General features: G+C 39.2%; 1 protein-coding gene across 6 annotated transcripts in view; it reads left to right on the top strand.

Annotated features, from left to right (window-relative positions):
• Window positions 1-12,977, top strand: part of htr1d (5-hydroxytryptamine (serotonin) receptor 1D, G protein-coupled) — a 39,130-nt gene that overhangs the window by 17,303 nt on the left and 8,850 nt on the right. Inside the window, exon 2 of one of the 6 annotated variants that reach the window (XR_015863327.1) lies at window positions 9,136-9,236. The exons of 3 other annotated variants lie outside the window; for them this stretch is intronic. The gene's annotated coding sequence lies outside the window, so the exon portion shown is untranslated. Of the gene's footprint in view, window positions 1-9,135; window positions 9,499-12,977 lie in introns of those variants that run through there. 2 more of the 6 variants (XM_088399936.1, XM_088399935.1) reach the window with 2 other exon arrangements.

Below are 12,977 nucleotides of genomic sequence, written 5' to 3'. Positions count from 1 at the left end.
ATCATGAAACGCAATTCTTCAATGAACATCGTGCAATTAATCAGATTAAAACATTTGCTTAATTACATATGATCTGGATATTAGCCTGATTAAATCCATCTATTTGCAATTCATCACGTCCTCGGCTCAAACCGCAATTACGGTCCATCAGCGTCATGGCCTCTTCCTATACATATATGAAATGTGCAACCCTGCATAAAACATCTACTCGTCCATATATTAACGCTTAGATATAACGAAAGCGGTCGATGTACGCCTATTGGTCCATATGCATATTATCTCGAGGGTCTGACTCTTTCGATAAAATTGTGTGGTGTCGCTCTGAACTTAATTCTACCTCACTTGCTCTACCTCGAGAAAATATTCCATATTTCTGGTGCGCTGTATGAAGTAAATTCAATTTTTCTGTGACCAGTCCTGGAATATTTCTGACACACCTTGTAATGTAATTTTAATGTACTCAATAGTTGGCAGTTGCAGTTTTGGAGTTACTTCCTTAACACGCCTAAAATGGAGTTTGGTACCATCAAAAAAAGTTTTTTTTATATAAAGGCTTCATCAGTGTGATTTGAATGTTAATGTAGTTGAGAAATACTTTAATTTTGGTCACTGAGTCTTGATTAATTAATTCTGAATGCTCTTTTTGAAGCCTGTTGAAAAAGATATTTTCAGGGACGGTGATTGGGATGAGGCAAAACCTTGTTTTTGTCTTCTTATCACCGGCATTGAGTTTCCGCTGAGTTTCCTCCTCTCAGCTCAGTGAATACTCAATAATGCGAAAGCCTTTGCTGCTGTCTTGACATCAGTTTGATATTTTTCCAGAAAATTCCAACAATTTAAGATCGAGCGGTTCAAGTAGGGTGAGGACAAAATCTCCTAATCAAGAAAGTCTGCATTAAATGTCAAGTTGGATAATTATGCCTGAAATATATTTTAAATACAGTCTTAAAGTGTTCGTAATTAGGTTTAATTAAAAATGACCGTTTTAGAACCGCACTGCATGATTTCATATTTTATCTGCCTATGGTGAGCTCATTATTACAAATTTCTTCCTAATCAACTCATGTCGAATAATGTTAATATATCCCAGAAAATAAAGTTCAGCTCTTCTATTAGGCTTCTGTTGACATTTCTGTCGAATCCCACAGCGACCTTCCACAGCATCGTTGACAGGTCAAGTGAGAATTCCAAGAGTTGCGATGTGAAGAGGCAAAAGCATCATTTCTAGTTCAACAAATGAGATAAAAAAAAAAAAAGTCAGTAAAGCCAAGGGACATTTTGCTGGCAGACAAAAAAAGAAAACAGCACTATGAAAGGCTGAAATGATCTGAATTCCTTTTATCGCACCACGCAGTCTCATCCTCCGCACTCTCATCAGAAACCGACGCTTTCACAGTTCAGGGTCAGTCTTTGGATCTTTGCGCTTACCATTGACATTTCTCTGCGGCTCCCAACGGGGGCCCAAAAAAGCGGAAACTATATCGACCACTTTATATGACAGACAGGCGGGTAACGCCCCCCCGAGTCATATTTTTTGGAATATGCTTGGAATTCCGAATATAAAGGGAAGAAATGTCACGATCCACCGGGTAGTACGAAGTCGCCCGACTTTTAATATCACTGTCACACACCGTACGGCTGCGAGTCAATTGATCAATGTCACAGATGAGTGTTTAAAAAAAAAAATTCAATTCACACTGGAATATTAATAAAAGCCTCGCTCTCGTACCTGCTCGCAGGCCGTAACGAAAGACCTGGAGTAAATTATTAACTGACTCTGCAGCTCAACTCAGCCTTGTGGAGCTTAAAAGCTGTCAAGATGGCAACTTTTTTTTATATATATATATTCTATAAATGTTTCCAAAGTGCAGTTGTTCCACTGAGTCACGCCAGTCCTGGATGGAAAAAGTGGAAAATGGTATTTTTAAGAGGTAAATAAATAGTTGCAGGAGTACCATCACGTTCAAAATCAGTCCACCTTGATACACACAAATACACACACAAATACACACACGCTGATACAAAGTGAAAAGTACATTTTTAAGATGAACAACAGCAAACAAAAAAGAAAGAAGACTCGATAAATACAATTATGGACCGAGAGGCAAGGGAATAAGGAAAATCCTCTGTCTTATCCTTCTTGGTCCATTTTTGATTGGAATCTGGACTCTTATTGGACAATATTTCTCTTGGGATGTTAGGTCAATTTCCAAGTTGTTTGTTTAACTCGCACGATGACATTCGACATATACGAGGCCCGGGAAATATATCAAAATGAATTGTATTGGTCGCCATCTTTTATTTTCCCGCGTAACCTTTATTGAGCCCATTGCACATATTTTAAATGAGAAAAGTTGGCGTAACCTTAAATACTGTGAAAATGTCACACAAAGAAGACACACAAAGGTCAATTATTCGACAGATACCCTTTGCCAGCTAATGGAAGAGCGTGTAATTGTTTTTCCTGCCACTTGACATCAATAACACCGATAGATGAACAAAGATCAATGATTTGTAAATAAATAATTTTCAGTCTAATGAATGAAATTGGATCACTTCCAGCGAGCCAAATGCAGGCTGCCGATCTAAATATTTACATAGCGTAATTCCGGCAAATTTATCTATTTACAGTTTAATGATTAATATAAAGTTTTATAGGGCGCTGTGGTGCAGCAGGGCTCAGCTCCTCTATATTTTTTTTCCAAGCACGCTTCTGTTCACGGTTAGAGAAAATTGGATAATGATTCCTCATTCCAAACAACAGCTGAGCAGCTTGTTAACAATGAGGAGGAGAGTGTTGGCGTTTTAGTTGCGGGACCGCTGGGATAGAACAGTCAACACCCGAGATTTTTCTTTTTTTCTCTCCATTTCATGCTTTTTTTGACACTTTGGCGAGCTTTTAATGACAATGTGACTCCGGAGCCGTGATGGAATTTCCTTAGGGGGCAGAAAGTATCAAAATAGAGGAAATGAGAGATGAAAGTGGAGGAAAAAGAAGGAAACTTCCTTCGGGTTAATATTTATTTTCCTGTCAGAAATGTTCATGTTGGTTTGTGGAGCAAGCTTATCTCAACTTTATGACTTTCCCTTGGCGGCCTCGCCGTCATGTCTCTGTCTATTATTGTTCCATATCTTGGAATTATCATCAAAGTATTGTGCTAAGTCAGATATGTTATGATTAATTACTGTCAATTAAAGCATCCTTTGGTGATTCTAAAAAAACTGTTGTAAAAAAAAAAAATCTCATGAGGGAAGTCGGACGTAGCCAGATGGAGATGAACCCGTGCGAGTGTGACGGCTAGCCAAACCTCTTCCGCTTTGCTAGCCAAACGTCCTGCAGCACAATTATCATTCCTATAAATGGACCATGAGTTGAAAATTCTTTATTCTTGCCAAGTTGGCAAACCGATTTAGAGAAGTGAGCGCCCGAGGGCTCTGTTGCCATGTAAACATCAAGGAAGGGAAAAGTGATGAATGTGTTGTGAAAATTAAAGACAATCATGCATAAGATGACACACAAGCCCAGTTTAATCATGATTAAAAGCTAAACCCTCTGAGTTTTATGGACTCTCGACAACCAATTACTGTTTATCCAGTCTTGTATTTCTTGGGACTTGCGAAGAATACCATCGATTAGCAAGTAGCTACAAATCGACTGATGTTCCCATTAGCATAAATGCTAGTTTGTCTTCAACGATGGATCAGCAACTCTTAGCCACTAAGCATCGCTTAAAAAGTCTTGAGTACAAATGATATCAACCTTTTCACTATGTTGCCACAGGATTGAGAAAACAGACTAAATAATTTGAATAACGATTTAAGGAGATGTCAGACATCTGTACCAGCAGGCAAAGGCGTTTTATCCGAGTTAAAATCCATAGTGAGAGCAGAACAAAAGCTCACCGGGATTCCAAAGTGAACAATGAAAGTTTATTTATTTATTACTGTTTTCATTTATTCATAAAGGCTAGCAACAGTTATATCAGCATGGGAGCCCACTCCCTCAAAAATATTCTTTACACACATCATGTGTCGTAGAAATTCTAATTAAATATAAGAAGGGACTCAAGAGAGGTCCAATATTGCTGTCAATAATTAAAAACCTATTGAAAGAGGTTAAATGGTGCCATTGTGCCGAGTCGACTGTTATTACCCGTAATGTCATGCATACTGATGAGAAAATCTTTATTCTTACAGATTTTTTTTTTTTTGTCATATTCCTGACACGACAATTGTGGCTGTCCTGAGCCAAGTGGAGTCTTTTAGCTGTCGTTTATTTATAAAACTATTTCAGGAGCACGTTTGAATGCATTGCAGCACCTGCTGTTAGACTTCTGTTATATCTGCTGAGCGTGCCCTCAAATGTCACTAAAAGAATATTTCTGCGAGCTGGAACATCCAGCATCATCTTTTAGTGTTCCAAATGGAAGCCTTTCATTTCCATAAATTTCCATTTCGATTTTGCATTTAAATGAACCACACTGGAAAAACACGTGTTCATTATTGTGGATTATTTACTCCAATTAGTAAAGAAACATGAAGAGGGTTTCTCGAACCAGATAACCACGCTGATAAAAAAAAAAATTTGTAGTTTATGTCCCAAGATGCCTCGATTTGCCTTCTCTTGAAACTTTGAAAACCTAAAGTCGCCATGGGTAAAACGTTAATTCCATGGAGAAATCCCTCCAAGTCAGATGTTAAGAACATTCCAAGCACTAATGGATCTAGAGACTTTCTCTGTGACAGCAGCGCTAACCGCTTTGTCACCACGCTCCTCAATTATTCATTTTTAACCGAATATTTCCTTGATCCTGCTGTCAGACCTTCGGATAAGATCGAGCATACAAATGCGGACGTGCCCACCACATTAGCCGAGGTCATTGAAGTTGGAAGAAATCTGGATGAGATTCACTTCGGGATACCTGGAACTGTCAATGGTACTGGTTCCCGGGGAGACTGGAGGGATTGGACCCGAAGTCACGCATAGCGGTTAGCATGTTTCCAACAGGCTGTAATTAGATGCCGAGTGACATCTTAGAAAAAAAAAATCACGGCACACCAGTAGATCATTACTTTGTGCTTATGATTTTAATTGTCATCCCCATCAATGTACATTAACGGATAAGCAAAGATACAGGACATTATTTGTTATCAATAAATAATTCACAAGCCGCTGGAGTGTAATTGCACAATTTCCCTGCAGATGGTCTCTCAAGGCACATTAATGTGTCACATCGCTCCGGTTGGCAAGTTCTGGCTTTGAGATATATAATCCTTGCTCGCTGTGAATTTGCTACCACAAGTGCACATAATGATGGTGATTTTTTTTTTTTTTTGCAACACACACATATTGCTGATTGTTAGTTGCACAGCAGGTTGCACGTAGGTCAACCATTTGCAGTCTGTCCAAGCTTGGGAGGTTTTGTAATTTAGCAGCAGGCCTATAATTTCCACAAATGAAGTGCTTTTCCTTGTACATATATTCATGAAGGTCCCAGCTAGTCCAGCAGAAGACTAGATATTGCTGTGGTCTGGGGAAAAACATCATGACGATTTAGAGGTTTTCTAGTACCTTAATGGGATTTTTTTCTTTTTCCCTCATGGAGTGAAAAAACAGCCAATGAAAGAGGTTTTATAATGACAAGTTTTAAAAAAATAAAAACTGTACAGTCCTTTTAGACTACACCTTCCCATTCTATTTCTTTCTTTCTTTCTTTCTTTATTTATTTATTTATTTATTTATTTATTTATCAATCAGAAAATCTACCAGAGTAAAACCCTGCATCCACAACTTCAGCTTAATATAGTGCATCAAAATGTTTTCTTCTAGACATTCTTGAAAAAGAAAAAAAAAAAAGTTCCTCTGTCCATATGAAATATGCCAATATGTCCCTATAAATTAACATGGATGATATTTTATTGTAAGACCAGCTACACATTTCAGTACCTGGCCGACAGCGATAGATGATACTGCCCAAATGTTGGCCGTCCATCTTCTTGCCAAACATCCTTCCCAGAGATTTCCAATGCCCAACTTTTTGATAACAAATTGTCCCCTTCACCAAACTTTCCCAAAATGTCTCCCGTCCTTCTGCAGCACACCAATTGCACCAGGGTGAGAACAAAAGCAGGTTTGAGAAGCTGACTTTGCATATCACTGTTTTATTCATAAGGTAACTTTGAGTTTCAAATATTTCAAACACAACAGGGTAGCATCTGGAAAGCTTCCTGCGGGCAGCTTTTTTTAATTAAAGTTTATACTTGTAATTAAAGAAAAAAACAACACAAATATAAAAGACATGTGGTTCCTTTCAAGACTTTGTTTGAAATTTCTATGATCAAGATCTCACTACTGCAATTGTGTCATCCCACATGTCAAAGTTAGTGTGCTTGGCCTGATCCAAAGTGACAGCACTTGTCTGGTCGTGGACCGGCTGGCGGGATCGTAATTCTATCATTTCCACTCGAGAACACACCTGTAAGGAACATGGCCCATATGTTATTTTATGTCAATAGAATATGCCAGGGAAGATGTGCATGTGAATGACTGCACATGAGCAGGGATTTAGCGGTAAGATACAAAAACAACTTGGAGTTCAGAAAAAGCTGCTTTGTAATAAGCATTTAAAAATATTTTTGATAAAACAAGCCCTGGAACTTTCCTATATATTTTTTTTAAATCATATCGAGAAGCTCCCATACTCATCCATCAAACGAGCAGGTTTGAGAAGTTTAATTTGTCACTCCAGTGGTTCATCATGTTACAGCAACTCAATTTTAGAGAATTCTTTGGAATTTCACAAATGCGACACTTCACAGCGACTAAAATGGAACAAACTAACCCCAACGCGAAGATTAAGCGATGCGGTCCGGTTGTTAAAAAGCGAACGACCGTCACTGTCCATCACGTTAAGTAGGCCTAATCAGAGAAATAAACGAAAAAGCGGGCTGACTTTACCGTGCGGGAGTTTATTAGTCATGAATCACTACAATAGCCTCTAATGATGTGTGCATTATTCTGACAGATGACAGAAAGGTTATTGTGCAGCTGTCGCTGTGTGTATAAATGTGAGTGTATTATTGAGTTTGGGACTTGATATGTTTAAATAAGTCATCCAGGACAAGTGTAGGAGCTCTGCATTCCTTATGGAGGCAACATTTCCTCCTCATTCATCTGCTGTTCCATCAGCGTACGCTCGAATGGACATCTTTCATTCAAATGGACGTTTTTATGAGGAAGCTGAGTTTTCTATTATTGCCCTGCCACGTTACGCATGGCATTCGATATGCTTTTTCATTTTTAAAGCCAAATGGTGTGTTAGAAGAGGACCTTCGTTTGTCGTCTTTATAAATGTTGATTTCAGAATGAGCCAAAGAGAAAAGCTTTTTCAATCTTAAATGCGCTGTCAGCTAACTGTAGGCGAGGTCGGGTGAGGAAAATCATCGGATCAAAAGTTGTTTGATTCTTTTCAGCAGTGACCGTTCAGTCGCATTAGGCCACGTTGCTCGGTCTGCTTTAACTCGCTTGAATGATGAGATCTGTTTCTTCATTAACATTTTCTATACTTGAAGAGCTTTCTAATTAGCTTTCAAGGAGCATGGTATTGATTCAATTAAAGATTGAAAATGGCAGAGAAGGCTGCCAACCCGTAAGCTCAATCAACGCTTTTTAATGAACGGACAAGTTGGTTGCCCTGTGAATTGATGTGTATTGTGTACAAAGAGGTCCAAGTCTTAGAAGGGACATTTTGGTTGCAGACAATGTTAGTTTTGAGTTTTGCTTTTTCTTTCACTTTTTCCATACTACCATATAATGTCTTGTGTGATGATAACCACTGAAGATGAACTGATTATAACATAATAGCCAAACACATAGCTGCAAACTGATGCTAACATAAATAGCATGCTAGTCAAAGCATCATGGCTAGCGCAAACAAAAATAGAAATAACTTTCTCACAAATGTTTTATTTTCACAAATGAGGGACGACTTAAGTTCAGTGCACATTTTAAAGATGTTACAAGTTTTCTATAATAATAACTTTTAATGTATATAGCGCTTTTCAAGTGACCCATAACATGATAGTTAATTACTAGCATTAAAAAGGACACAGCATCTTGTAAGTTTTTTTTTTTCCCCCCCAAGCATTATTCCTTATATTTCAATCACCATGCATCTGCTTCAAACCTTTATCTTGTCAAACAGGCTATACTCTTTATGTCCAAATTGTCTCCCTCTATCCAAAGTCAACGATGGCCGGGGGGGTCACAGTAATCTTTTTTTTTTTCTCGTGGCAGCTGATTTTTCTTCGCCTTGACTCAATATTGCTCATGCAGTAAATTTCACTGTGGTGTGATGTGGTTAAAGCAGGTCACAGTGAGGATTTATCAGCCGTGACGCTTTCTACCGGCTTTTCCTAGCCGAGGTGTAACTTCAACTTCTGCAAATAAGTTGAGCAAAAGGTGAAATGTTGAGAAACAACCCCCCCACTTACCTTTTCAGCTAACGTACTTACTTCCGCATGGCTGCTCTGAAAGTCTGTTTGGTATATATTTATATCCTTGCACAAACAACCTATTTTTTTCCAAGTGACTTTATGGTGAAATAAATGTTCACATTACTTATTTGAAATATACACTCATTAGAATTTGCCAAATTAAGTATATGGATCAGACAAGACTCCATGAAATGACCCCCAAAGCTCCACACTGAGAATCGGAGCCATTTCGTAAACATTGGCCACAGCAAGTACAACCATTTGGCAATTCGAAAGTAGCCCCAGGAAAAAAAAAAAAAAAAAACAGCAGTTCATGGCGGAAACATTTGGGGAGTTGAAAAAAAAACCTGCAAATCACTCTTGGCTATATCAACAAAAACATCGAAAAGGAAAGACTACAAACAAACCTACAAAGGCTGTACGAGAAAATACAAACCACTTATCAGCAGGATTGATTTTATGGATCAATTGATTCATTGAATAAGAAGGATGGGAAGGAAATTTTCCAAACGGTAATAAATTCAGGGACTCACTCACTCACTCACTCACTCACTCACTCACTCACTCACTCACTCACTCACTCACTCACTCACTCACTCACTCACTCACTCACTCACTCACTCAGTCTCTCTCTCACAGACACACACACAATGAACGCAACTAGTTGACGACCCCCTCCACCGCATGACATCTACCCAGCGTGTCCTTTGCCTCCACCTTCTTTAGAAGGGAGGAGACGCGTCTTGTTTTGGTCAAGTTTACGCATGCAGGAGCGAGCAGCCGTTCCGCCACGTCAATCTCCACGCCGTGAGATGCAATGTGGAGCACCATGCGCGATGGCAAGCCAAGCAGGACGCACACAAGAAGCTGCGCGCTCCGTACGCGCGTTTGCTCGGGACGTGCGTGCGTAAAAAGGACTTCTCCGCTACCAGGGGATTCCCCGATTGGTCGATTCGGTGGCTGGAGCATCCAGGAAGGCAGACTCTATCCCTCGAAAACATGGTGAGTGGCAATGTTTTGATTTATTGATTGTTTTTTTCTTTTTAGATATCTGTGAGTTTTGATGAAAAAAATCATTATTGACAATATGCGACGTGGTGATAAAACAGCAAGTAATAATACAAGTAGAGATTATTGCTAGAACTCCCCCACAACATCACAAATATTTCTGCAGTGAAAGAAATGACAGTTACTCATTTGATAGAGCGCACTATTGTGGTTTGCTGTTGTTCTTAATAATTTGGCATCTTCATTTAGGTACAGTAGAAACAGATCGTTTCTGTACTATGCCATGCTCCTCTGTTCCACTTTTAATTAAAATCGTAAATATTTGATAATTCTATAAGTGCATACATTAAGAAAAAATGAAAACTGAACAAATTGGGGTTTTTTTTTTCCCCCCTTTGGGCATATGCACTTTGCAGTGCACTGCATTATGCACTGGGGTGTTCCTAATATTATGGCCTTTCCATGAGAGGGGCATGGTACAGCATTCGAAACAAACCTTTATTATACAGTGTAACTCTACTTTCTCTTAATGATAATCCATTATTGCTTGCATGATTATCTAATTTGTTCTTCATCCATGACTTTTGCCTAATTGTTATGAATGGAAGAATTATTTTGTCATAAATATTGAGACAATTGTTTACATCTTATACGCTATTTGCTGCCCACTCCAATTATGCAGAGAAGATATCGAGAGCAGCGCAATCATAAGATTGATTCATTTGGTGATTTGTTGATTCTTGTTATGATCCAACGGGAATTTCTCCATATTAGTTCTCATCATCCTCATCTGTCTTCATTGCCTCTCGTCTGATGATTGGTCCCCATATTGGCAATATTTCAGTGATGTCAGAAGTCCAGAGTCAAAGAACTAAATAATGAAAAGAAGTAACTCAGGGGTGTGCAAGTGAAATCAGAGAGAACCGGCATGATGAAAAGTGCGCTCAGTGTACTGTGCTGATGCTCTGTTCTCCTCCTCATGGCCCAGAGGTGAGCACAACCGCATCAGAGCCATTAGAACAGCTGGAAAATCCTCGCAGTGTTGTCATGCATCCGCTGATTAATAGTTAATGATACAGAGTCATGGAAATGAAATAAATTAGGAGATATTTGAATAAATGAGAAGCTGCTTGTTATGCTAATTAGACAAATCTGGCTTAATAATTAACATTGGAGGAAAAAGTCTTGATGATGTGGAGAAAGCAAACCAAAAGATCTCCGTAATGGAGGTGGATGATGTGGATAGAAACCAGCTCGTGGTTGCAAGGAGGCGTGGTGCGTGAGGCTGCAAATCACTGAGATCGCTGTGATCACTCAGGGCCAGGTGAGGCTCGGAGTCAAGGGTGCTAAGAAACCCCAAGAAAAATTACTCTCAACTACATCACGCTCAATCACCCAACAAGAAAGCACCGGTGAAACCATTGTTTCAAAGCACCAAAGATTTGTGGCGAGGTATAGCAACAGGAGAAAGATATTAAGAAAATTATTATATTCTGAGAAGGTGTTACTTGATTGTACAAAAACACAATGTGCTATGCTTCTGGTTGTCATGGTAACAAAAACCCTTCCCTGCGTTTGCACGAGATGGAACAAAATGACGTGATTTGAACTCAAGTGTGACAAGCAACCTTGCCACAGTTACCATGGAAAAAGTAACTTAGTTACCTTACGAATTAAGTTAAGTTGCTGATTATTTGAAAAGACCTATGTTACTTTTGTGGTTAATGTCAACAACCCTGCTTAACATAAAATTGACAACCAGATTTTTTTATACATAATCAGAAGTGCATATTTGAAAAATACAAAAACAAATCAAAACTACTTGAATTTAACAAACAAAGGCCAAAATGAATTCAAAACTAACTATAATGGGGAAATCCCAAACTATCATAACCCTAACCCTCACAAAGACTTTAAAGTGCAACTGAAAGGACAATCCAGCACTCAATGTAAAGGTTTGTTGTATAATTCTTAATCCTTTGGGTATTTTGATAAAAGCATGTCACGGACATGCTATAAATAATTCATCAAAAATGCGCTTGAAACCATCAATGACCTTCCCTGTTTCTAAAATGTCAATCTAAATGCTAATATCGCGCCAAACATTTCTGTGTTACATATTCATCGCAAGTGTAACTAAAGTAATAATGGCAACATTATAAACAAACGTGAGGGCGGGGGCACTGTTTTGTTTTCTCCATGTTGTTTGCTTAAGGTCTGTCAGTGCATGATGAAACAAATGTGGGATAATTTTAGCGTCACAAGCGACAACACATGACTACAAACACACCGAAATGCTTTGAGGTGCCTTTCAACGTCGCATCGCCAGCCCCCCGTTAGGCCTTCCTAAGCGTATACAGTTCGTGTTGGCTCGATATGATCTGAGCAGATGGCGGCTGCAAAAAAGTCTGCCTTTGGGCTATGAAACACACCCTGCGAAGCATTGATGAAATTTTGTGAAGATGTGGCCATGTGATCAATAATACAGATGAAGATAAACTCATAGACAAGCCTCGTTGAGACAAAGCTGTTCATAGTCGTGCAATGTGGACAAGTGCTGCGCTAGAGAACGCAAACTCTTGTCATTTATCACGGCACTAATCATAACACTAGAGGCCAGTCGGTGAAATAACGCAGAGTCGAGGTAAACATCGACATCGGTGTCGCAAATTGATAGTAAACAGTACGGAAAGGACAAATAATCGTCACAACACCAGTCATCTGTTACGGGACAGATGCAGTTTACAAACTCCAGTTTCGAGAAACGAGCGATTTTTCAAAGAGTGCTCGCTACTGCCACCAGTGGCGGTTCAGTTGCACTTTTTAATCACAATTTTACTAAATTTACAATCGTTCGATACAGAACTGTCGAAATTACTCGATTAATCGACAAGTAATCGATTAATCTTTTAGAGACATTTTTTTTTTTTTACCTTAGAATCATCCAGATTCTATTATTCCAGTTTGGTGGGTGGGAACATCCTGCACTAGCGTGTGAGTGTGTGTCCCCCAGTGTCAGATTTATCCTATGGACTAATGATGAAGGGCCTCTCTGATGTCCTAGTTCTGTACTGGTGCCTGCTCCACTTTCCAAGGGTCACGTCCCTGAAGTAGAGTTGGGTAGTTGTGACGTGTAGCGTCGTTGAAAATATTGTTTCCGAAGCCTGAGGAGATTTTGTTTCTTAGAATACGATGTCAGGGTGCTTCATTTTAATCGGTCTTATGGAAATAAACTTCAGTTGTTGAGATAGATATTTATCTATGCCAGTCTTATCTGCCTCACAGTTCTGAGGTTGAGGGTTCAAGTACGGGTTTCAGCCTTCTTGTGCGAGGTTTGCACGGTCTCCCTGTACTTGCGTGGGTTTTCTCCGAGGACTTCGGCTTCCTCCCACGTTCAGAGAACAAGGTTCATTGAAGACTCTAAGTTGTGCTTGGATGTGACTGGCAGTGTAGATGGTTGTTCCCCGCGATTG

Source organism: Syngnathus floridae, chromosome 16 (assembly GCF_059516105.1).
Source record: "Syngnathus floridae isolate MCC-2025c chromosome 16, RoL_Sflo_1.0, whole genome shotgun sequence".
Classification (NCBI taxonomy): domain Eukaryota; kingdom Metazoa; phylum Chordata; class Actinopteri; order Syngnathiformes; family Syngnathidae; genus Syngnathus; species Syngnathus floridae.
The sequence above is the reverse complement of the archived record's forward strand: the minus strand, read 5'-3'. Positions and strand labels throughout refer to the sequence as shown.